Source organism: Trachypithecus francoisi, unplaced genomic scaffold (genome assembly GCF_009764315.1).
Source record: "Trachypithecus francoisi isolate TF-2019V2 unplaced genomic scaffold, Tfra_2.0 Lachesis_group8, whole genome shotgun sequence".
In the NCBI taxonomy this organism is placed as follows: domain Eukaryota; kingdom Metazoa; phylum Chordata; class Mammalia; order Primates; family Cercopithecidae; genus Trachypithecus; species Trachypithecus francoisi.
Window position 1 is genome coordinate 15,147,327 of NW_022681473.1, and position 22,214 is coordinate 15,169,540.

Genomic DNA, 22,214 nt, shown 5'->3' on the forward strand with positions numbered 1-22,214 from the left:
GCAATGGCCATAAAGCAGCCCACGGCCCCACACTGCAGCCATGAACTTCAAGACATGTTGGGGTTTTTTTTGGTGGGGACTTGTTGTTGTTGTTGTTGTTGTTGTTCTTTTTCAGACAGAGTTTCATTCCATCACCCAGGTTGGAGTGCAGTGGCACAATCTCAGCTCACTGCAACCTCCACCTCCCGGGTTCAAGCGATTCTTGTTTCTCGTGCCTCAGCCACCCAAGTAGCTGGAATTACAGGCATGTACCACCATGCCCAGCTAATTTTTGTATTTTCGGTAAAGATGAGATTTTGCCATGTTGGCCAGGCTGGTCTCAAACTCCTGGCCTCAAATAATCTGCCCACCTCAGCCTCCTAAAGTCCTGGAATTACAGGCATGAGCCACCATGCCTGGCTGACATGCTAGGTTTTGATGGTGAATGTGGTGAATACCTACACCTGAGGACTATCAGGAGCCACTTTCAACACCATCTGCACATTTGCCCACTTTTTCTGTGATGACAATTAGATCAAATTCTGTCACATCCTGCCCCTGCTGAAGCTCATCTGACATACTTCAGGAAACAGTAAGATAATCCTTGTGTTCTTTGACAATTTTTATGATTACAGCTGGCACTAGGGTCATCCTGATCTCCTGCCTACTAAACATCAGGGCTTTGAGGGTGAAGTCATCAAGTGGCAAAGCCAAGGTTTTATCCGTCCACTTGTGCCTCCCACCTAACTGCTATGACCTTCCTTTGGGATCCTCATCTTCAGACATGTGAAGTATCTCAGATAAATCACTGAAAGAAGACAAGTTGGTATCATGTCCTGCACCATTTTTATTCCTATGCAAAAACTTTTGATCCAAAGTCTAAAGAAGGATATACAAGTTGCCTTCAGAAAGGCCATAAGTAACTTCTGGGTTTTTGAGAGGCTGTAACTCTAGATGAAACTTCTTCTTGGCCAATCTCCTCTTAAAGTCCTTAAGCTATTGAAGGATGAGCAGGATGTGACTTCCCCAATAGCTGCTTGACAAACTTACAAGATCAGTTGTTTCCCATTTGTGAACATCCTGCTCCTCCACCTGATTCATGTCTGCCTATTTTCATCTATTCTCTATCCCAAGCCTCTCAGAACCTTCCTGGAACCTGTTTTCCAAGAATCATAGAATCTCAACATTGGAAGTGCCTTTTAAAGTCATCTTGTCCACCCTACTCCACCACTCCTCTCCATGTCCAAACATTACTCCTCTCCATGTACAAACATTACATTAGGTCCAAACCTTACTTACCTAATGTTTCCAGAACTATTGTTTTTCCCTTCCCATCTCTTCTCTTGTCAGAACCATCACTCTATTTATCCTGAAAATTTTCACTAAGTGTTAAAAGGGGAAGATTTCAATTATTTTATTTGCATAATTCAAGATTTGGGTTCTGTAGGGGTTCACATATATTTATTTATTGTATAATGAAAAAGACAGTTTAGTAAGTTAAAATTATAACATTTCCTAAAATTATTGTTTCATTGATTTTAAAACTGTTCTTAGGCTAGGCATAGTGACTCATGCCTGCAACCCCAGCACTTTGGGAGGTCAAGGCAGGAGAATCACTTGAGTCGAAGAGTTCGAGACCAGCCTTGGCAATAAAGTGAGACCTCGTCTCTATAAAAAAGAAAAATTATAATTTAAAACTGTTCTTAAGTTATATATTGGGTGGGTATCTCAAAGTTCTGTCATTATCTCACCCTTAGAAAATAAGCCAAAAGTCAGTGAGTCCATAAAAGAGATTTGAAGCAGCAGACACATTCTCCTGCTTGTCTTGAAGGGGTAGGCTGCCTTGTTGTGAGAGATGTGGCCATATGGCAAGGACCTAATGGTGGCTTCTAAGTCAGTCCCTGGCTGACAGCTGGCCAGGAAATGGGCACCACAGCTATGCAAATAGCAGGCAAATGAATTCAACCAACAACCTGAAAGAGTTTGGAGGAGGACCTTGAGCCTCAGATGAGACTGAAGCCCCACACAATAACTTGATTTCAGTCATGAAAGACCATGAGCAGACAACCCCTATGCTGACTCTTGACTCATGGAAATTATAAGATTTGTGTTGCTTTGAGCTGCTAAATGTAGTAACTTGTTATTCAGCAACAAAAAATTACTTGTAAACTAAAAGTTAGGTTTAAAGCAGAGGCCAATAAGCTTTCTCCATAAAGGGCCAGAGTAAACATTTTAGGCTTTTCAAACCAAATGGTCTTTCTCACAGGTACTCAAGTCTGCCATTCTAGTGAGAAAGAAGCCGTTGGGCAACACATAAACAAATGAGTGTGGCTGTGTTGCAATAGACTTATAACAGGCAGCAGGCTAGATTTGTACTATGGGCCATAGCTTGCTGATCCCTGAGTTAATGCATATCCAGTACTTGGTACATGGGTTGGCACATAGTAAGTGATGATTCCTTTAGTAATCATCATCATTAAAAGAAGGGACTGGATCACACTGATTCTGGCCCATGATCATCAGATGCAATTACCTACAACCCATGCCATCACTTGTCTTAGCTTCTTCAGGCTGCTGTAACAAAATGCCATTAACTGGGTGGCTTTTAAACAACAGAAATTTACTTCTAATAGTTCTGAAGTCTAGGAAGTCAAAGATCAAGGTGCTAGCAGATTCCATGTCTGGTCAAGGCCCACTTTCTGGTTCACAGGTGGCACCTTCTTGCTGTGTCTTCAAGTCACAGAAAGGGACCAGCAGCTACCTGGAGCCTCTTTCATAAAGGAACTAATTCCATTCATCAAGGTTCTGCTATCATGACCTAAGCACCTCCCAAAATTTCCACCTCCTAACACCATCACGTTGGTGATCATGTTTCAATGTATGGATTTGGGGGACACAGTTGCCGTGCACCCTAAACAGGTGTCTGCTGCTCATGGCAGCTCCTGAAGTTTTGTCTGCTTTAATAAAGTCTTCGCTAGAGAATAAAATACCTAGGAATACAACTTACAAGGGACACCAAGGACCTCTTCAAGGAGAACTACAAACCACTGGTCAAGGAAATGACAGAGGACACAAACAAATGGAAAAACATTCCATGCTCCTGGATAGGAAGAATCAATATCATGAAAATGGCCATACTGCCCAAGGTAATTTATAGATTCAATGCTATTCCCATCAAGCTACCATTGACTGTCTTCACAGAATTAGAAAAACTACTTTAAATTTCATATGGAACCAAAAAAGATCCCGTAGAGCCAAGACAATCTTAAGCAAAAAGAACAAAGCCAGAAGCATCATGCTACCTGACTTCAAACTATGCTATGAGTCTACAGTAACCAAAACAGCATGGTACTGGTACGAAAACAGATATATAGTCCAAAGGAACAGAACAGAGGCCTCAGAAATAACACCACACATCCACAACCATCTGATTTTTTACAAACCTGACAAAAACAAGAAATGGGGAAAGGATTCCCTATTAAATAAATGGTGTTGGGAAAACTGGCTAGCCATATGCAGAAAACTGAAACTGGACCCCTTCCTTATACCTTATACAAAAATTAACTCAAGATGGATTAAAGACTTCAATGCAAAACCTAAAACCATAAAAATCCTAGAAGAAAACCTAGGCAATACCATTCAGGACATACGCGTGGGCAAAGACTTCATGACTAAAACACCAAAAGCAATGGTAACAAAAGCCAAAATTGACAAATGGGATCTAATTAAACTAAAGAGCTTCTGCACAGCAAAGGAAATATCATTAGAGTGAAAAGGCAACCTACAGAATGGGAGAAAATTGTTGCAATCTATCCATCCAACAAAGGTCTAATATGCAGAATCTACAAGGAACTTAAACAAATTTACAAGAAAAAAAACAAACAACTCCATCAAAAAGTGGGCAAAGGATATGAACACACACTTCTCAAAAGAAGACATTTATGTGGCCAATAAACATACGAAAACAAGCTCATCATCACTGGTCATTAGAGAAATGCAAATCAAAACCACAATGAGATACCATCTCACGCCAGTTAGAATGGCAATCATTAAAAAGTCAGGAAACAACAGATGCTGGAGAGGATGTGGACAGTGTGGTGATTCCTCAAGGATCTAGAACTAGAAATATCATTTGACCCAACAATCGCATTACTGAGTATATACCCAAGGGATAAATCATTCTACTTTAAAGACACATGCACACATATGTTTATTGCAGCACTATTTACAATAGCAAAGACTATTGCAACACTATTTACAATAGTAAACCCAAATACCCATCAATGATAGATTGGATAAAGAAAATGTGGCACATATACACCATGAAATACTATGCAGCCATAAAAAAGAATGAGTTCATGTCTTTTGCAAGGACATGGGTGAAGCTGGAAGCCATCATTCTCAGCAAACTAACACAGGAATAGAAAACCAAACACCACATGTTCTCACTCATAAGTGGGAGATGAACAATGAGAACACATGGACACAGGGAGGGGAACATCACACACCAGGGCATGTAGCGGGGTGGGGGGCAAGGGGAGAGATAGCATTAGGAGAAATACCTAATGTATGAGGGGCTTAAAATCTAGATGACAGGTTGGCGGGTGCAGCAAACCACCCTGTACACCTATGTAACAAACCTGCATGTTCTGCACAAGTATTCCAGAACTTAAAGTATAATTAAAAAAAAAAAAAAATTAAAGCCTTTGCTATCACTTTTTGGAAGTCAGTTCACCAGCAAACAGGACACTTACAGAAAGTCGCTATTTTGGATTCTTAGCATTCTTTGTGAAGATATTGCAAGAAATGTTACGAAATGGACAGTGTGTGCTAAGTTCTATTTGTACATTCATACTCTATGTATAAAATAAAGATTCATACATGTAATAAAACATTGACATAAGAGGAAAAAGTCAAATGAATAAAGCAGTTGGATTTCTGCCATTTAAATTCTGCAAATTTAAAGATGCCACAACATATATTCTATATTTTGGAGAATTATGGTTTGGACCCAAACTGCATCCCTATGAATTCACATAATATTTATTTTAGTAGATAAATCACAGATGGACAGAGAGAGCTTATTGAGTCATACACTGTCAAAATGAGACACTTTATTGGAAATACAAGCATGGATGCTGGTTTGTCATTCATCATGACTAATTATGGAAAAGAGAAAGTGATATTGATTTTGATCCATTTGCTGGAACAGGTGGCCTCCTGATAGCATCTGCTCATTTTGATGCACATGTGTATGAGACAGGCATCAACTATAGCCGAGTTTATGGCTCAGGAAAGGCAGGTAAGAAAACCCAGAAATGGAGAGGACCATATGAAAACATTAGGGCAAATCTTTGTCAGTATGGTTTAGAGAAGGTAATACTTTCTCTAATACATTTCAACAAATATGGTTGACCATACTAAATTTCCTGGTTTCAGATACATCCAAACTTTCCTGGAGAACGGCACATATTTTAATGCAGTAATTACTGATCCTCCATATGGCATTAAAGAGTCTACAAGAAGAACAGATTCACAGAAGGAAATATCAATAGGGATAGAAAAATGTCCAGGAAGCCACATTCCTTGAGTTATCATCAGAGTAATATGTTTTTTGACCTGCTAAACTTTGCAGCTGAGACTCTCATGTTATTTGGAAGTCTAATCTATTGGTTACCAATATATACAGCAGAATACACTGAAGAGATAACACCCCCACACTCCTATCTTAAGTTCATTAGCAACTGTAAGCAGAAGCTTTTCAACCACACATCAAGGTGCTTGATTACAATGGAAAATGTCAAGAAATGTGAAAACCGGGAGCAGTATTCACATATGCTAAGTGATCATTTTCTTTTTTTTCTTTTTTTTTTTTTTTTAAGACAGAGTCTCGCTCTGTCGCCCAGGCTGGAGTGCAGTGGCACAATCTCAGCTCACTGCACCCTCCGCCTCCCAGGTTCACGCCATTCTCCTGCCTTAGCCTCCCGAGTAGCTGGGACTACAGGCACCCGCCACCACGCCCTGCTAATTTTTTGTATTTTCAGTAGAGACGGGGTTTCACTGTGTTAGCCAGGTGGTCTCAATCTCCTGACCTCGTGATCCGCCCGCCTCAGCCTCCCAAAGTGCTGGGATTACAGGCTTGAGCCACCGTGCCCGGCCTTAAGTGATCATTTTCTGACATACTAAGGTCATAATTTCTTCCATGAGAAATATATTAAAGGGGTAACAAAAAGTATTGCTAAAGAAGAAAAATCCAGCCAGAAATGAAAATTAAGATTTGACAATGAAGAAAGAATAATGATTTAATAGAATACACATCTAGATGTGAATTTCACGTATGATCCAAAAAACAAGTACTATTTTAATATATGTTATATGAAAAAAATAAACACTACGAAGTAAATTGAACAATTGTTTTAAAGTTGTCTTTGTTTTATAGATGTTTTTGTTGTATTATAAGTCTTTTGAACCTCATTTAATATATATTTGTACTTTTAAATGTTAATGGAGATTGACTCAAAACAGTTATATTTTTACAATTAATCTACAAGAAAATTAATTTTAACTTTTTCTTTTTTTATTATACTTTAAGTTCTAGGGTACATGTGCATAACGTGCAGGTTTGTTACATATGTATACTTGTGCCATGTTGGTGTGCTGCACCCATTAACTCGTCAGCACCCATCAATTAATCATTTATATCAGGTATAACTCCCAATGCAATCCCTCCCCCCTTCCCCCTCCCCATGATAGGCTCCGGTGTGTGATGTTCCCCTTCCCGAGTCCAAGTGATCTCATTGTTCAGTTCCCACCTATGAGTGAGAACATGCGGTGTTTGGTTTTCTGTTCCAATGGTATACATGAAGGTTTGTTACATAGGTAAACTCATGTCATAAGGGATTGTTGTACTGATTATTTCATCACCCAAGAATTAGACCCAATACCCAATAGTTATCGTTTCTGCTTCTCTCCCTCCCCCTACCCTCCGCCCTCAAAAAATTAATATTCTTGACTCTCTAAACATCTCTGCCAGATATAAGCAAGTAATAATGGTTATGAATTTATTAGATAGATTTATCTAATTTAATTTGGATTGTAATTTACTTACATTGCCACTAGTGAATCTTAATAAAAATCTCTAAATAAATAAGTAAATAAATTTGGAGACCATGCAAACATTCAGACCATAACACCACTCGTATCTGGAAAAGTTTGTTCTCCTAGTATGTTGCTGCAAGGTACATCCACAGCCCTTGGTCATTGCCCTCTTCTTATCCCAGTCCTTTTATGCTATTGGCCCTTTGCAGGGTAGATTTAATCAAAGGAATGCAAACTTTACTTCACTAGGCTCTTTCCCATAGGAGAAAGACAAGTTTGGTTGCCTTCTTTTTTTCTTTCTTTTTTTTTTTTTTTTTTGATGCTGCTCTGTCTTCCAGGCTGGAATGCACTGGTGCAGTGGTGCCATCTCTGCTCACTGCAACCTCTGCCTCCCAGATTCAAGCAATTCTCCTGCCTCAGTCTCCCAAGTAGCAGAGACTACAGGCATGCACCACCACACCTAGCTAATTTTTGCATTTTTAGTAGAGACAGGGTTTTACCGTGTTGGCCAGGCTGGTCTCAAACTCCTGTGATCTGCCTGCCTTGGCTTCCAAAAGTGCTTTGATTACAGGCATGAGCCACAATGCCCAACCCCTGTCTGGCTTCTTGAGAAATTAAGTGTCTTAGGAAATACATATGCAGTCCATTTGGGAGCAAGGCAAGGGCAGACCTTAGAGAGAGAAGAGTTTCTTTTCTCCCAGTTGCCACTGGATGTAAAACAGGCCCCTGGAAATAAAAGAAGTTTGCTTCTCCTTGTTTGGATCATAAAGTTTGTGGAGCTGAACTGAGGAAACCCTGTGATCCCTGCCTGACAAGACCAACCCATGACCTCTAGGCCAGCATCATTCATGAGACCAGGGTCTTCTGTGGGTAGCAGAAGGGAATGGGCTGGACTGGTTCTTTGACACAGAGGGAACTGGTTAGCATTCTTCTCTCAAGAGGCCCAGAGGACAAACAAAGTAACCTACTGTCCACCCAGATGGAATGTGAGGTAGCCCATCCTGTCTCTTAGCCCCTCAACCAACCCACAGCCCAAACACCTACGGCTAGAGCTTGATAGTGAAGACACTGTGGCCATGGCTCAGTGCCCATACAGGGCAGATGATGACTCATGTGCACTACTGTCTGTGTTGAGTGATTCAAGAGCCACCATGTCCACAGAACTTATGTCACTGAAGTCTGAAGTTCCAATGTCAGTGCTGCCTTTTTTGTTAAATAGTAGGGTGGTCCTGGAGGAGCCTGTGGGAAACCAACCACGTGGGACCTGTGAATTCTGATTTGCAAATATTGATATGCATGAGCATCGGGACCTCAAGGTAGGATGGGGGAGATTTTTGCTCAGACACCTAGGAGTGTGTGGAGTGGTGGGTGACACAGTGTACATGCCACGACTACTTTTGAGCTTCTATTAGAGTGGGGGAGAAAGTATAATGTACAGCTAAAGTGATTGTTTTCAAGAGTTTTAAGAGCGATGCTGGAGCAGGACCTGGTGGTTCACACCTGTAATCCCAGCACTGGGGGAGGCCAAGGTACGCAGATCGCTTGAAGTCAGTTCAAGACCAGCCTGGCCAACATGGTGAAACCCCCCCACCCATCGCCACTAAAAAAAAAAAAAATTATGCAGGCATGGTGGCGTACGCCTGTAGTACCAGCTACTCGGGAGGCTGAAGCAGGAGAACAGCTTGAACCTGGGAGGTGGAGGTTGCAGTGAGCTAAGATGGCACCACTGCACTCCAGCCTGGGTGACAGAGCAAGATGCCATCTCAAAAATTATAAAAATAATAATAATAAAAGAGTGATGCTGGGGCACACAGCTCTCCTGCAAAGCCCAGCTAATAAAACAAGACCCAGAGTTTGGAGAGATGTTTTGTTTTGTTTTGTTTTGTTTTGTTTTGTTTTGTTTTGTTGTTGGAGATAGGGTCTCACTCTGTCATACAGGCTGGAATGCAGTGGCGCCATCTTGACTTACCGCAGCCTCAACCTCCTGGGCTCAAGTGATCTCCCACTTCAGCTTCCCCAGTAGCTAGGACTACAGGCATATGCCACTGCAGCCTAATTTCTTACTTTTTCACAGAGACAAGATCTCACTATGTTGCCAAGGCTGGTCTCAAACTCCTGGGCTCAAGCAATTCACCTGCTTCAGCATCCCAAAGTGTTGGGATTATAAGTATGTACCATGGCACCCAGCCCTGAGGAGAAAGTTTGTATAGCCCTTTCCTCCGGGCACATAGAAGAGCCCAAATGCAGTGAGGACTGAAACTAGGAAAAGATCCTTCTCACATCTTCAGGATTTGGGCAGCCTTGTGACTCCAGGAACCAGTACTCAGGGCAAGAGAGCCACAATCCAAGCAGAACCAGCCTCCCCAAGTGTAGCTGAGAAAGAGAATGTGCCTCCTTCCAGAGGTCTGCACACCGCAGGTGTCACAGAGAGGAAGGGGACAGTGAACTGGTTCCATCACGTATGAAACACCCTCTGGGGCCTCCCAGACAGTTTAGAGGAGGCTGTGAGACTGGCCCTCAAGTCTGCCCTGAAGCTGGCAAGGACAGCAGGGCCCACGAATCCAGGGTGTTCACTCCAGGTGAGGCATGGAGTCTCCCATGTGGGAGGCATGGGCTCACTTGAGTAACAGTCACAAAGCAAGTCCCTGTGAGTGGACACCCCCAGGAAACCTTCAAGCAGCCATTAGAGCCACCGGACTGTCGCTCACAGGCGGAGACAGTCCCCACATGGCTGGACAAACAAACAGAATTTCCCCTGGGCTGTTTGCTCTCCCTTTCTGAGGCTCCTGAATATGTTCTCGGGACTGTCATGGGCAGAATAATGTGTTCCACAATTTATATTCACGGACGCGAGGATCTCCAGCGCTGCACTTTTCCTGCTCCCTGGTGCCCACTTCAGGCCAACCGGTGTATAGTCCCTGCCCATAATCTTCCCCGCTTGCCTCCCACCAAACTGCTCTCTGGAGAGCCCCTGAGAGCCGCTATTTACACCGCTATGCTGTTGTTATTGAATGACCAATGCTACAATAACCACCTCTTATTTTTCATAGCACTTGAAAATTGGAGCCGCTCTTTTGATGACCGAATGATCACACTGAAGCTTCACAACAGCCAAGTGGGCAGGGAAGGCAATCGCTCCCATTTTACCTGAGATAAAAGCGAGACCCACAGACGTTCCATATCTGGCCCTGGGTCAGGATTTGAATCCTGGAAACTATTTTGGGTGTCACTTGGGAATTGTCACACTAAGAGGGTCTTCCTGCATGGTGTGGGCTCATTCCCGCGGGCTGTTGGAGGGATGCTGTATAACAATAATTTCAGGCTTCAGCCAGCAACCCGGCATGGACACCATGGCGCTGGGTGTCCTGGGCTTTTTTTTTTTTTTTTGAAACGGAGTCTCACTCTGTTGCCCAGGCTGGAGTGCAATGACAACCTCAGCTCACTGCAACCTCTGCCTCCCAGGCTCAAGTGATTCTCCTGCCTCAGTCTCCCAAGTAGCTGGATTTATAGGCACCTGCCATCATGCCCAGCTAATTTTTCTGTGTGTGTGTGTATTTTTGTAGAGACGGGGTTTAACATGTTGATCAGGCTGGTCTTGAACTCCTGACCTCAGGTGATCCACCCACCTCGGCCTCCCAAAGTGCTGGGATTACAGGCATAAGCCACTGTGCCAGGCCAGGTGTCCTGGGCTTTATTGGAGCTCATGGCAAGTTGTCTCTCTTGCTCTGTGAGGCAGCTTGGGTGAGAAAGGACCTGGTACATGGTCCTCCTTTCCTCCCCCACAGGGAAATACTTCAAAACACTCGGCAGCCCAGCTGCATCAATGTCCCATTCAGCAACTCAGCAGGCAGCCCTTGCAGAAGATGCCCTTCCCCATTTCTGCGGGGCCACCTTGTAACTTAGTGCAGGTCTGATCTGGGAGACCTGAGTCCTCTTTACTGCCTGTGTGACCTGGAGCAAATCACCTGACCTCTCCACACTTCCATTTCCTACCTGTAAAATGAGAAAGAGCATTCCTGCTGTGTGTGGACTATCATAGGAAAGCGGGTTGGAGGAGGCTTTGTGCACCGTACCACTGTTACAATCCCGACACTGGCCTTCTGAGGCCCTGGCACCAGCCCTCCTCTTACTGCCCTCAGGTGCTCACCTGGACCTTTCTGGAGCCTTGACTGTTTTTGTCTCAGAGTCCATTATTTCAATCCACACTGTATAGTGTGTTATGAAAGGGTTTTGCTGTTGAAATAAGAGTTTGCAAACAGTTGAATCCAATATTTTCCCATCACAGAAGAGGAAACTGAGGCCCAAAAAGAGGTGATTTGCCCAAGATCACTCAGAGAGTTTGCAGCAGAGTTGGGAATAGAATTCAAGCCAAAAACAGGACCGGGCGCGGTGGCTCACACCTATGATCCCAGCACTTTGGGAGGCTGAGGCGGGCAGATCACGAGGTCAGGAGATTGAGATCATCCTGGCTAACACGGTGAAACCCCGTCTCTACTAAAAACATACACAAAAAAATTAGCCGGGCATGGTGGCGGGTGCCTGTAGTCCCAGCTACTCGGGAGGCTAAGGCAGGAGAGTGGCGTGAACCCAGGAGATGGAGCTTGCAGTGAGCCGGGATCGCGCCACGCACTCCAGCCTGGGTGACAGAATGAGACTCTGTCTCAAAAAAAAAAAAAAAAAGAAAAAGAATTCAAGCCAAAAACAAATTGCAGCTGAACCCTGCAGCCAGCCCTCCCCTAGCCTGTGCCCCACTGTGGACACCATGGCTAGCACACACTCCCCAGTGCCAGTGAGACTGAGAGGGGGCCTTCAGCCACAGACTCAGGAAAGCTGCTTTGCTGGCTTGTTTTGCAGCCTCTCCCTGGAGACCTCCGGACTCTCCTGTGCATCACCAGATTATCTCTGGCTTTGAAGATGCTGGGGTGTGAGCAGGCCCAGGAGGCCCAGGGGCAGGAAATCTGACTTCTTCATAAACACAGACCCTGGTTCAGGGTCATCAGAAGGACAGAGGTGTGGATGGGAAGGACATCCCTCCCACTCCTATACCCTGGGGCTGTCTCTGCCAGTCACCTTGGCCTGAAAGTAAGGAAAAGTAGTAGTTAACAGGGTGCTAGAGGCAAGGATAGGGGCTGCTGGGGGTCCAGGGAAAGAAGAAAGTCTCGGAGATCTGGAGAACGCTGAAGATATCACCATGTAGGGCAAAGGCAGAGAGCTCAACTACGATTTTCTTCTTTATGGGGTCTCATGGAAGCCCCAGCAGGTGTGCCTAAATCCTCCCAAACGAAGCAGACCCAGACACTCTGACAACAAAGGACCCCCCAGCCAAAGGCCCACAGAGAAGGACAATCCACGTGTCCTATCCTGCGATCCTTGTGGTCTTGCTCTCACAGTGTCCATGGTGGACACTATCTGGACCCCCAGCTACCTGCCAATGTCCAGACCCTCAGATACCTTCTCCACCCAAGGAGATATGTTCATCGGGGCTGTGGCCCCTTACACACAGCGCTGGACCAGACAGAAGTCAAGTTCCAGCAGCCTCCAGAGCAGCCACTGTGCCGATGGTGGACCATGCTTTTTATCCCTGGAGAGGGAAAGAGGGAGAGAAGGAGGGAGGGAGGGAGGGAGAGAAGGAGGAGGGAGGGAGAGAAGGAGGAGGGAGGGAGGGAGGGAGGGAGGGAGGGAGAGAAGGAGGGAGGGAGGGAGGGAGAGAAGGAAGGAGGGAGGGAGGGAGAGAGAGCCACCTTCCCGATCACTGTAGGCAGCTGGGGACTCCAGACCTGTGATACCCACTACAGGGTCCCTGACAGGGAGACCCTTGGCCAGCACAGCATCTCTCTCCGTGAGTTCCCTCGGAGTCTTGCAGGGTTTGGTGAGGAGTAAGTTGGTGGAAGCCATAGTGAGGGACTGAATCCACACTGGGCTGTGTGTCTTCACGACACTGTCCCAGGCGCCATGACCCAGCAGAAGGAACACACACCTGGGCATTAGAGGGTCTGTTCTAGTCCTCGTTCTCTCTGAGCAGCTGAGCAACTGAAAGCAAGGCCTTTTTTCTCTCTGGGTCTCAGTGCTCCCCTTTGCACAATGCTAACACTCCTTAAATTTGCTGGACAGCAAAGCCCAGCAACTTCTGCCTGGGCATAGTTTCAAAATCATGGCAACTTAAAGCCATGAGAGGCAAAATGTATCTTCATGGACACATTCACAGAGAAGGTAGCCCCAGGCCTACCTTTGTCAGCAACACAAGCCCACAAACCCAGCTTTAACGAATATTTGAACTGTTTCCAAGGTAAACCAGTTTTGAACCAAACTTCAATCTGTGAGGCAGCAGTTCCTCTCCAGAAAGATGCTCAGGAAGTATTTAGCTAGACTCCTATGTCACCTGCCCCAGGTCTGTCTTATTTCTTCCTGCCTGAGTTTTTGTCAAAGGCATTGTGCTGTGTGTCTTTTGCATCTGTTCATCGCTCTCTGCTTCTGTCTGTCTATGCAGGTATCTGCCTGTCTGCCGAGGCCTGTGCCCATCTGACTACCAGTCTCTCTATGTGTCTGTGTCCCCTGTGTCGCTATCTCTTCTACATCAGAGTGCCTGTCTTTGTGTGTATCTGACTGTTTCTGCATCTGAATCTCCTATCCCAGTCCATGTGTCTTCCTGTTTACGTGTCCCATCCACTCCATAGCCCCTCTGTCAGGTGTCTGCCTGAGTTTGCAGAGCCGATGCTGTTGATGTGCCTCCATTGCTGTCAGCCTCTTTGCACTACAGTGAATCTTTGTGTGTCTGTCTGCCCACCTGTCACTCTGTGTGTCTCCTTGTCCTTCTCTAGGAAGCCGCAGCCTTTCTCTAAGTCTTTCTGCTTGTGTGTGTGTGTGTCTAAATCTCTAGAATTATCCCCTCCCCCAATGCTTCTTTAAGCAAATATGCATCTACATTCAGTCCCACCTCTCCTTTGCTCCTCCCAAGGAAGGACTCCCTGGGGCTGTTTTTCCTGGCTCTTTAGAATGTTACTGACCAAATCTAACTCCCTCTGTCCTTGACCCTCTCTCAGATTCAAAGCCCTCCTTTTCCTGAATGCCCTGAGTCCCCTGTCTTTGCTGTGGCTGAGGCAGAAGGGAACCAAGCCTTCCTGCCCAATGTCACCGTGGGACTGCAGATTTATGACTCCTGCATCTCAGGGATCCAGGCTCTGGGGAGCACCCTGGCCCTGCTGTCCAACCAGCTTCCATCCGCAACCAACTATGCTTGTGGCTCCCAGCAACATTTCCTGGAAGTGGTTAGAGGGGTGACCTTCCTGGAGTCAGAGCCCTTGGCTGAGCTGCTCTCCGTCTAGAGGGTCCCTCAGGTGAGAGACATGCCTGGGAAGAGAAAACCACTTAAATATTCTGTCTGGGCACACAATGACAAAGTGCAGCCTGGTAGAAAGATCAGAGTAATGACCTCGAAAAGGTTACTTCCCTGGGCCTGGGATTTCCCCCCTTTCTACAAAACAGGAGGTATTAGACTAGAACATTTCTGAATGCTGATCCATGCATGGACTAGCACTGGTTTGCAGTGATCTTTCTCTGTGTGCAACAGAATGACAAAGAAATGACACAGTGTATGCACATGTTGGTGTGAGGTCACCAACCCTCCTTAGGTGGTGGTTTTATTTTTCCAACGAACTTTTTTGTGGCAAAATAAAAATTTGGCAAACTTAGGCTAAACTCCCGTAATTGTCCTATGGATGTCTTAAACGGCCTGGAATTCCCGGGACTGATAATGCCTGGAGGCCCTGCACTCTCCAACAGACCATGATCTGAGGGCTGATGACAGCATCTAAGATTTATAACCCAGGCTAGGATCATCTCATTCCTCCTTTGCAGCCTTCCCAGAAATTCGGAAAGTTGAACAAGTGACAAACCATTCCACTGGATTTCTTGATGTTTCTGTGAAACATTTGCCTCGATTTCAGTTCTGTTTGATCTTCGGTATATGCTACATCAGTTAGGCAGGGAGGCAATGTTCATGAAATTATTTCCCAGGTGAAGAATATTTATTTCCCCTAACATGCCTGAAAGGTACCTGACTGCCTGATTGTGACCTTTAAAACTCACTCCCCCAAAAAATTAAATATCTTCCCTTCTAAATTCCACTGAGGCCTCAAATGCCACCATTAAAAATATCCAATTAGATGCAAACACTTTATTCTCTAGGAGAAATGAGTTTGTCACATGCTGTTTTTCTTCTACAATATTGGCTGAGAGTGACACTAATAATAACTATATCTATCGCTTACTGGATATTTACTATTAGTAGAAAGTTGATTTTTAGATCCTTTGCATGTGTTCAAGTCCTTAAGATTAAATAAATTAATACATGTAAAACATTTAGAAAAATGCCTTGCTTATAGTAAGTGCAACATCAATATTTCTTATTGATATTATCTTCTTTTATTATCTCATTTAATCTTCACAACCCTATGAAATAGACACTATAATTAGTCCCATTTTGCAGATGATGACATCGAGGCTGAGAGGAAATGTTACTTGTCCAAAGTCACATAGCTAATAAATAGTAGTTTGAGATTAAAACCCAGGGACCTTGATTCCAGGGGGAAAAGAAAGTGCAGAAGCAAAGAGGAGGGAAACTGCCCTAAATAAAACTGCTCCCTCTTTTTATACTGGTCACTATTTCCAAATGTTACTGAGCACATTACCACTAGTGATGCGCAGAATTGTGCTATAGTCACATGTACCATGAGGCACATGTGAGGCCATAGCCCTATCCTCAGGGATGTTCACACTCTGGAAGAGAAGGCAAGCATGAATTCATATAACCATAACTCCAGGGTACCCACATGGCTCTCAAAAGGCTTCTCTTGGAAGAACTCAGGGCAGGACCATGCAGCCTCAAGCCTCTAAATTAGAATGTTAGATTACAGTGGCTTCGAATGATGTCTTCTAAGTCAACCCTCAAGACATCTAATTGACAGGATTGCTTTTTCTAGTTTTTGTTTACATGAAAAGTCTAGCCGGGTGCAGTGGCTCACGCCTGTAATCCCAGCACTTTGGGAGGCCGAGACAGGCGGATCACGAGGTCAGGAGATCGAGACCATCCTGGCTAACACGGTGAAACCCCATCACTACTAAAAATACAAAAAATTAGCCGGGCGTGGTGGCAGGCACCTGTAGTCCCAGCTACTTGGGAGGCTGAGGCAGGAGAATGGCGTGAACCCAGAAGGCAGAGCTTGCAGTGAGCTGAGATCCAGCCACTGCACTCCAGCCTGGGCGACAGAGCCAGACTCCATCTCAAAAAAAAAAAAAAGAAAAGAAAAGTCTTACAAAGGCATGAAGATAAGTCACTTGTGTACGATCTTGATTGCCTTAACTAAAAAAGTTGAAGTGCATGAAATTAATACAGTCCCCATGCCTGCAGGCTGCTTTGAGGTCTCATTCAGCACAGCAGGTAGTATTAGACCTAAGACCATTCTCCCCACAGTGCTAGAGAGAAGATGCCTATATCCTAGGTGAGTTCAGTTTTTAGGGGTTCTAGACCTAGGAGTGTGTGACCTCCAAGGCTGATCCTTAGGAAAATGAATTTAAATTGCCAAAGTTAACCTCTTCACAAAGGACCCTTGGGCTTGATGCTGGGGAGAGGTGGGAGGTAGGCCAGGCATATCCTTAGGACTGGAATGTAACTAAGGGAGTCTCTCTCCTAGATAGATGATGATAACCCAATCAACTAAAAAATGGCTCAGCCTACCTGGGTGTTTCTGTCCTTTATAAGGGAGAGGATGTCTCAGCTGAGCTGAACTCTGTCTAGGCAGGTCTGACTTCAGAGCCACAATGGTCCAGTTATTTCTTTGTGCCACAATGCTAGCCTCATGGATAATCCTTCTGAGAATAATTTGACTTCAGATAGAGGCTTTCTGTAGGAAGAGAATACTCTGACCAGCCAACACAATGTTGGTCACATAGAAAGTTGTATTTCTCACTCTTAGTAAGTGGCGTCTGGTCTTGGCAATGATTTTGGGAAGCCTGCACCAGTCTCATCTGTGTCAGTCATTTCTGGGTGAGTTCCTCTTTCTTGAAACTACGACATCATCTTGTTGCTCATGCACCACTCACCAGGACATCTTTGAGATTGGCAACTTGGTCTTGCTTATATTAGTATATGAACTGGCATGTAGCTGTTTTTCAGAACCCATCCATTGAATGGGTTTGAACTGAGACATTTCTGAAACTACAAAGTAGATTGTAACCACCACCAGCAGCTCAATGCTTAACATATGCTAAGTGCTACCTGTAACTTACTAAATATCCAAGGAAACTCCAAATGTGTTACATCTTAAGAAATTCTTGAGCATTTTGCAATAGCCCTTGCTGTTGCCGACTCTGGTTTTCCAAAACCCCAGAATCCCTAAAAATCAAAGGACCCACCTCATTTCACACAACTCACCAACAGAGATCACTGGACAGAGGTGGGCTGGGAAGCCAAAGAGCTAGAAACGACGAAGGGCACTGGCTTGACAGTCAGAAAACCTGGATCTTACGAACGATCGCTACTTACTGATTATGTGACCTTGACAAATTGAGTCGTCTGTCTGAGCTTCACATTCCTCCTCTACAAAACGAAGGTAACAAAGGTTAATGATAATGTATCTGCCTCTTAGAGTCATTGTGGATATTAACAACGGAATAACCAGGGCCTGCTACTTCACAAACCCTCAATGACTGTTACTTGGAATTGCTATTAGTGATAATGATGATACAATGCAAGCCTGGAAGGAGCAGTTATCTTTGGAGAAAAGCTGGCTCCCATATCCTCTGTGTAATTTTGCCCAATATAGGGCCAAAGACTTGCCAAAAACTTTGAAGTAAAAGAACTTGTCTACACATTATCTGGTAGGACAGCTTCCTTACGGTAGGCTGGGAAAAGTCTGACAGCAAGCCCCTGCATAGACCTGAGGAGCCTGTAGGGGAAGGAAAGCAGGAAGAAGATGAGCAGGAGAGAAGAGAAAAGAACAGCCATTCACTCATGCACTCACAACTAAGATAAATTGGATGGATCCTGCTTAGAATCTGATTGGAGAGGAAAAGGCATAAACTCGAACACTCTGCAGTAGAAAGAGTTCAGTGATGACGTGATGAAGGTGATGATCCCAGGGCTGGCATGAACGAAGAATTGAGAACTAGATCTCAGCCTGAGGAGCAGGCATCAGGGAAGGCTATACAGCAGGCGTGGGACTCCTCAATAAACGGGGCATACTGTGTTTTGTTCTTATCCTCCTCTATCAAAAAAAAAAAAAAAAAGTACTCTCTTAATTAGCAGAGCCTTCCAAGTAACTGGAATTACAGGCATGAGCCACCACACCCCACTACTTCTTGTACTTTTAGTTGAGACAGGGTTTCGCCATGCTGGCCAGGCTGGTCTTGAACTCCTGACCATAGCTCCTGAAAAGTTTTCTGCTAATAAACAGGTTAAAGAAAACTTAATACATCGTATGGGCACCCGCTAGCTCCGCCCACCAGCAATCACACTCTGCACAGACAACCCCTTCCCCTCTGCTCCAAAAGCCTCCCAGCTTTCCTTAGGCAGGAGGGCTGGAGAGCCTCCACGTCAAGTGAACTCACCTAAGATTTTTATGTTACCCATCCCCTGATATTAGATTTTCTCGTGACTTTGCTTTACTTGTGTTTCTTCTAAATAGCAGATAACCAGCTTGATTTTTATCCAGTTGGAAAATTTCCCACCTATTACAGTCAAAATCTTTACTCAGGTGCCCTGTGATAGGAGAACTCAATTCTCCCTTCTTTACCTTTGAAAAAGAAAAACCCGGATGAAGGGGCTGCTTTCAAAGGAGCGGAAAGGGGTAACGGCGAAACAGCTGAAGGACAGCCACAGTACGAAGCTGTTTCCATCCTTTGGGGAGGAAGCAGAGCTGAGGAAGGCAGCCACTGCCCACCCAAGGCTGAGCAGGGAGAAATGAACACCGTCAACCTCACTTTCCCGCTACCCCCAGTCTCCCACCAAGCCTCCTACCAGAAGGCAGAGGGCAGGGCAGGCCTTTGACACAATCCACAAAGATCAACCCTTCTGGAGCTCCGAGCTATTACAGAGAAGCCTGGAGAGTGCATGGAGACAGGCAAGTAGAGAATACAGCATACTCTTCTTCAGTAAGGGAATGTAACCTATCATTTAAGCTGGCTGCTGATATGGTTTGATGCTATCCTGCCCTCTTATATAATTTCTATTTATTATGCTGGGTCATTGCTTTCTATAATAGAAATAATAGAGATTTTTATTTAGTTTTCTAGTTCTTGTGCTTTCTCCTTTTCCTTTTTTTTTTTTTTTTTTGTTGTTGTTGTTTTGGTTTTTTTTTTTTTTTTTTTTGAGACAGAGTCTCACTCAGTCACCCAGGCAGGAGTACAGTGATGCAATCTTGACTCACTGCAACCTCTGTCTCCCAGGGTCAAGCAATTCTTCTGCCTCAGCCTTCCAAGTAACTGGAATTACAGGCATGTACCACCATACCTGGCTAATTTTTGTACTTTTAGCAGAGACAGGGTTTCACTATGCTGGCCAGGCTGGTCTCAAACTCCTGACTTCAACTGATCTGCCCGCCTCAGCCTCCCAAAGTGCTGGGATTACAGGCATGAGCCACTGTGCCCGGCCCTGAATTTTTGTTAATTGGATCTTTTTTTTCCAATTGTTTTCCTTCTGCTGCTTTGGAATTTATGTATCTTGTTTTTATTCTATTAACAATTATACAAGTTTTTAATTCACTTGAACCTTTATCTTTCAAATAATGCCAAGAATTATACAATGTATAGAGAGAAACAAAGCCACTACCACATCTTTACCTCTCTGCTTCTCCCATCCCCACTGGAAGATATGCTGGCATTCTTTAGTCCACTGCATTCCTTTCTAAAAACGTTAATTGGTTTCTTAGGCCTGAGCCCACAGGCTTTTGAAGGACCTGGAAACAGCATATATCAAAGGCCAGTGAGATAATAATTAGAAATAAAAGGCAGAGAGGGAAAAATGAGGCCAAATTACAAGGCTGGTGAGAGCATTTGTGGATCCTGAGCAAGTGTGTTCAGGCCAGGAATGTACAGCCCTGTTCCTTACCCCAGATCAGCCATGGATCTCAGCGCCCGCAGTTCTCCAACTGTTTCCAGTTCCCATCCTTCCTCCGCACAGTGCCCAGCAGCACCCACCAGCCCTGGGTCCTGGCCAAACTCTTGAGTTACTTTAACTGGACCTGGGTAGGCCTGGTCAGTTCTGACAACAGCAACTTGGAGTGGCTGGAGTAGCAGCTGCAGAAGCAGATCGGGGACAACGGTGGCTGCGTGGGCTTCTCAGAGATCAACAGTGTAGATGACAGCATCAACAGCACGGTGAACATCATCACCCAAACCCCTGCTGCCATGGTCATCATCTATGACTGCTACCATTTTCACTTCAGACTCCTGGTGGGAGCCCTTCAGGGACTGGAAGGACACGAATCTTTTCCACCTCCTTTGCATTTAACCCCTCGGTGCTGGGTCCCAAAGCCCATGAGTTGCTGAACGGCAGCTTGAGCCTGATCATAAACTTAGGAATAACACCTGTCTTTAGGGACTCCCAATTGGCACTGTGCCCAGCCCCGTAACCAGGCAACAGTCTGATGAGGAAGCTGTGGGAGGAGCTACAGGGATGCAGGGGGTCTGGATTTGGGGCTTCCATCCAAAGTGCCAGAGAAGGGGCTTGGCATCGCACAGGGCTGGAGAACATGACCACTGCCCACCTATCTGCCTTCAAACTTCCGGATCTAACTGCCATTTACCAAGCCTACCTGGCAGCCAAAGCCCTGTGGGTCGCCTATCAGAACTTGACGTCCTGCTGTCCGAGAGAGGGACCGTTCCTGGGAGACATGTATGCCAATGCATGGGAAGCCAGGCCTTCTCAGGTGAGCGGCCAAGAAGCCTTTCCCAGGCCCTGGCCATTCCAGCTTTCTGTGAGCCTTAGACTAGCAGAGAGGCAGTGTAGCCTAATGAAAGGAAGATCAAATTTAGAACCGAAGTGATTTGGACTCAAATCTCAATATGGGATTTCTCTGGGGCCTTGTCACCTTTCCTGAGCTTTAGCTCTCTCCTATGTAGACTGAGTATAATAATATATACATTGTGGATTGTTATGAAAATAAGAGATCATACATACAAACCCTGGCTGGTGATTAGTGCATATTATGGGTTACAGCTTTCTCCAGGTGGTTTGACGCTGCTGCTTATAATGGTGATGACGTCCAAACAGCCAAGGGCCTTAGAAATCTGCTGGTCCAGGCCGGGCGCGGTGGCTCAAGCCTGTAATCCCAGCACTTTGGGAGGCCGAGACGGGCGGATCACGAGGTCAGGAGATCGAGACCATCCTGGCTAACATGGTGAAACCCCGTCTCTACTAAAAATACAAAAAAAACTAGCCGGGCGACGTGGCGGGCGCCTGTAGTCCCAGCTGCTTGGGAGGCTGAGGCAGGAGAATGGCGTAAACCCAGGAGGCGGAGCTTGCAGTGAGCTGAGACCCGGCCACTGCACTCCAGCCTGGGCGGCAGAGCAAGACTCGTCTCAAAAAAAAAAAAAAAAAAAGAAATCTGCTGGTCCAACATGAAGCAGGGAGATCACAGAAAAAGAGAAGCAGAGCTGGAAGAGAACGCAATTGTCCTGACATCCAGCCACTACATGCCAATGCTAACATGCAACAAAGACCATATGAGATTCACAGTAGGAAAGAGTTCACCACCAAGTTAGAAAACTGGTAAATCTGCAATGTAGAGCATGCAATCCAGCACCGACACCCGTTCTTCATGGGCTGCTCAGGAACAAGGACCGGAAGGGAAGGTTAGGCGGCCTTCTCCTCATAGTAAGAGAGGTAATGCTGGAACAAGCTCAAAGAGATGAGATAGAGTTCAGAGGACAAAGGGCTCAACCAACACCACCAAGAGGAGAGCACTGGGTTTTCAGCTAGAGGAAGAGCTGAGCCTGAGTGCTTGGCCTAATCATCAGCCTTCTGTGTGTTCGAGGTCTCTTTTCCTCTCTGGCCATTAAGTACTTTAATCAAAAAGACCTTGGACTGGACACGGTGGCTCACACCTGTAATCCCAGCACTTTGGGAGGCAGGTGGATCACCT

General features: G+C 45.2%; 1 protein-coding gene and 1 pseudogene across 1 annotated transcript in view; one reads left to right on the forward strand and one right to left on the reverse strand.

Moving 5' to 3' along the window:
• The window catches only part of LOC117080919 (olfactory receptor 9Q1), a 152,004-nt gene that overhangs the window by 102,005 nt on the left and 27,785 nt on the right, over window positions 1–22,214 (reverse strand). The gene's annotated exons all lie outside the window — the stretch shown is intronic.
• Window positions 4–6,246, forward strand: LOC117080488 (annotated as a pseudogene).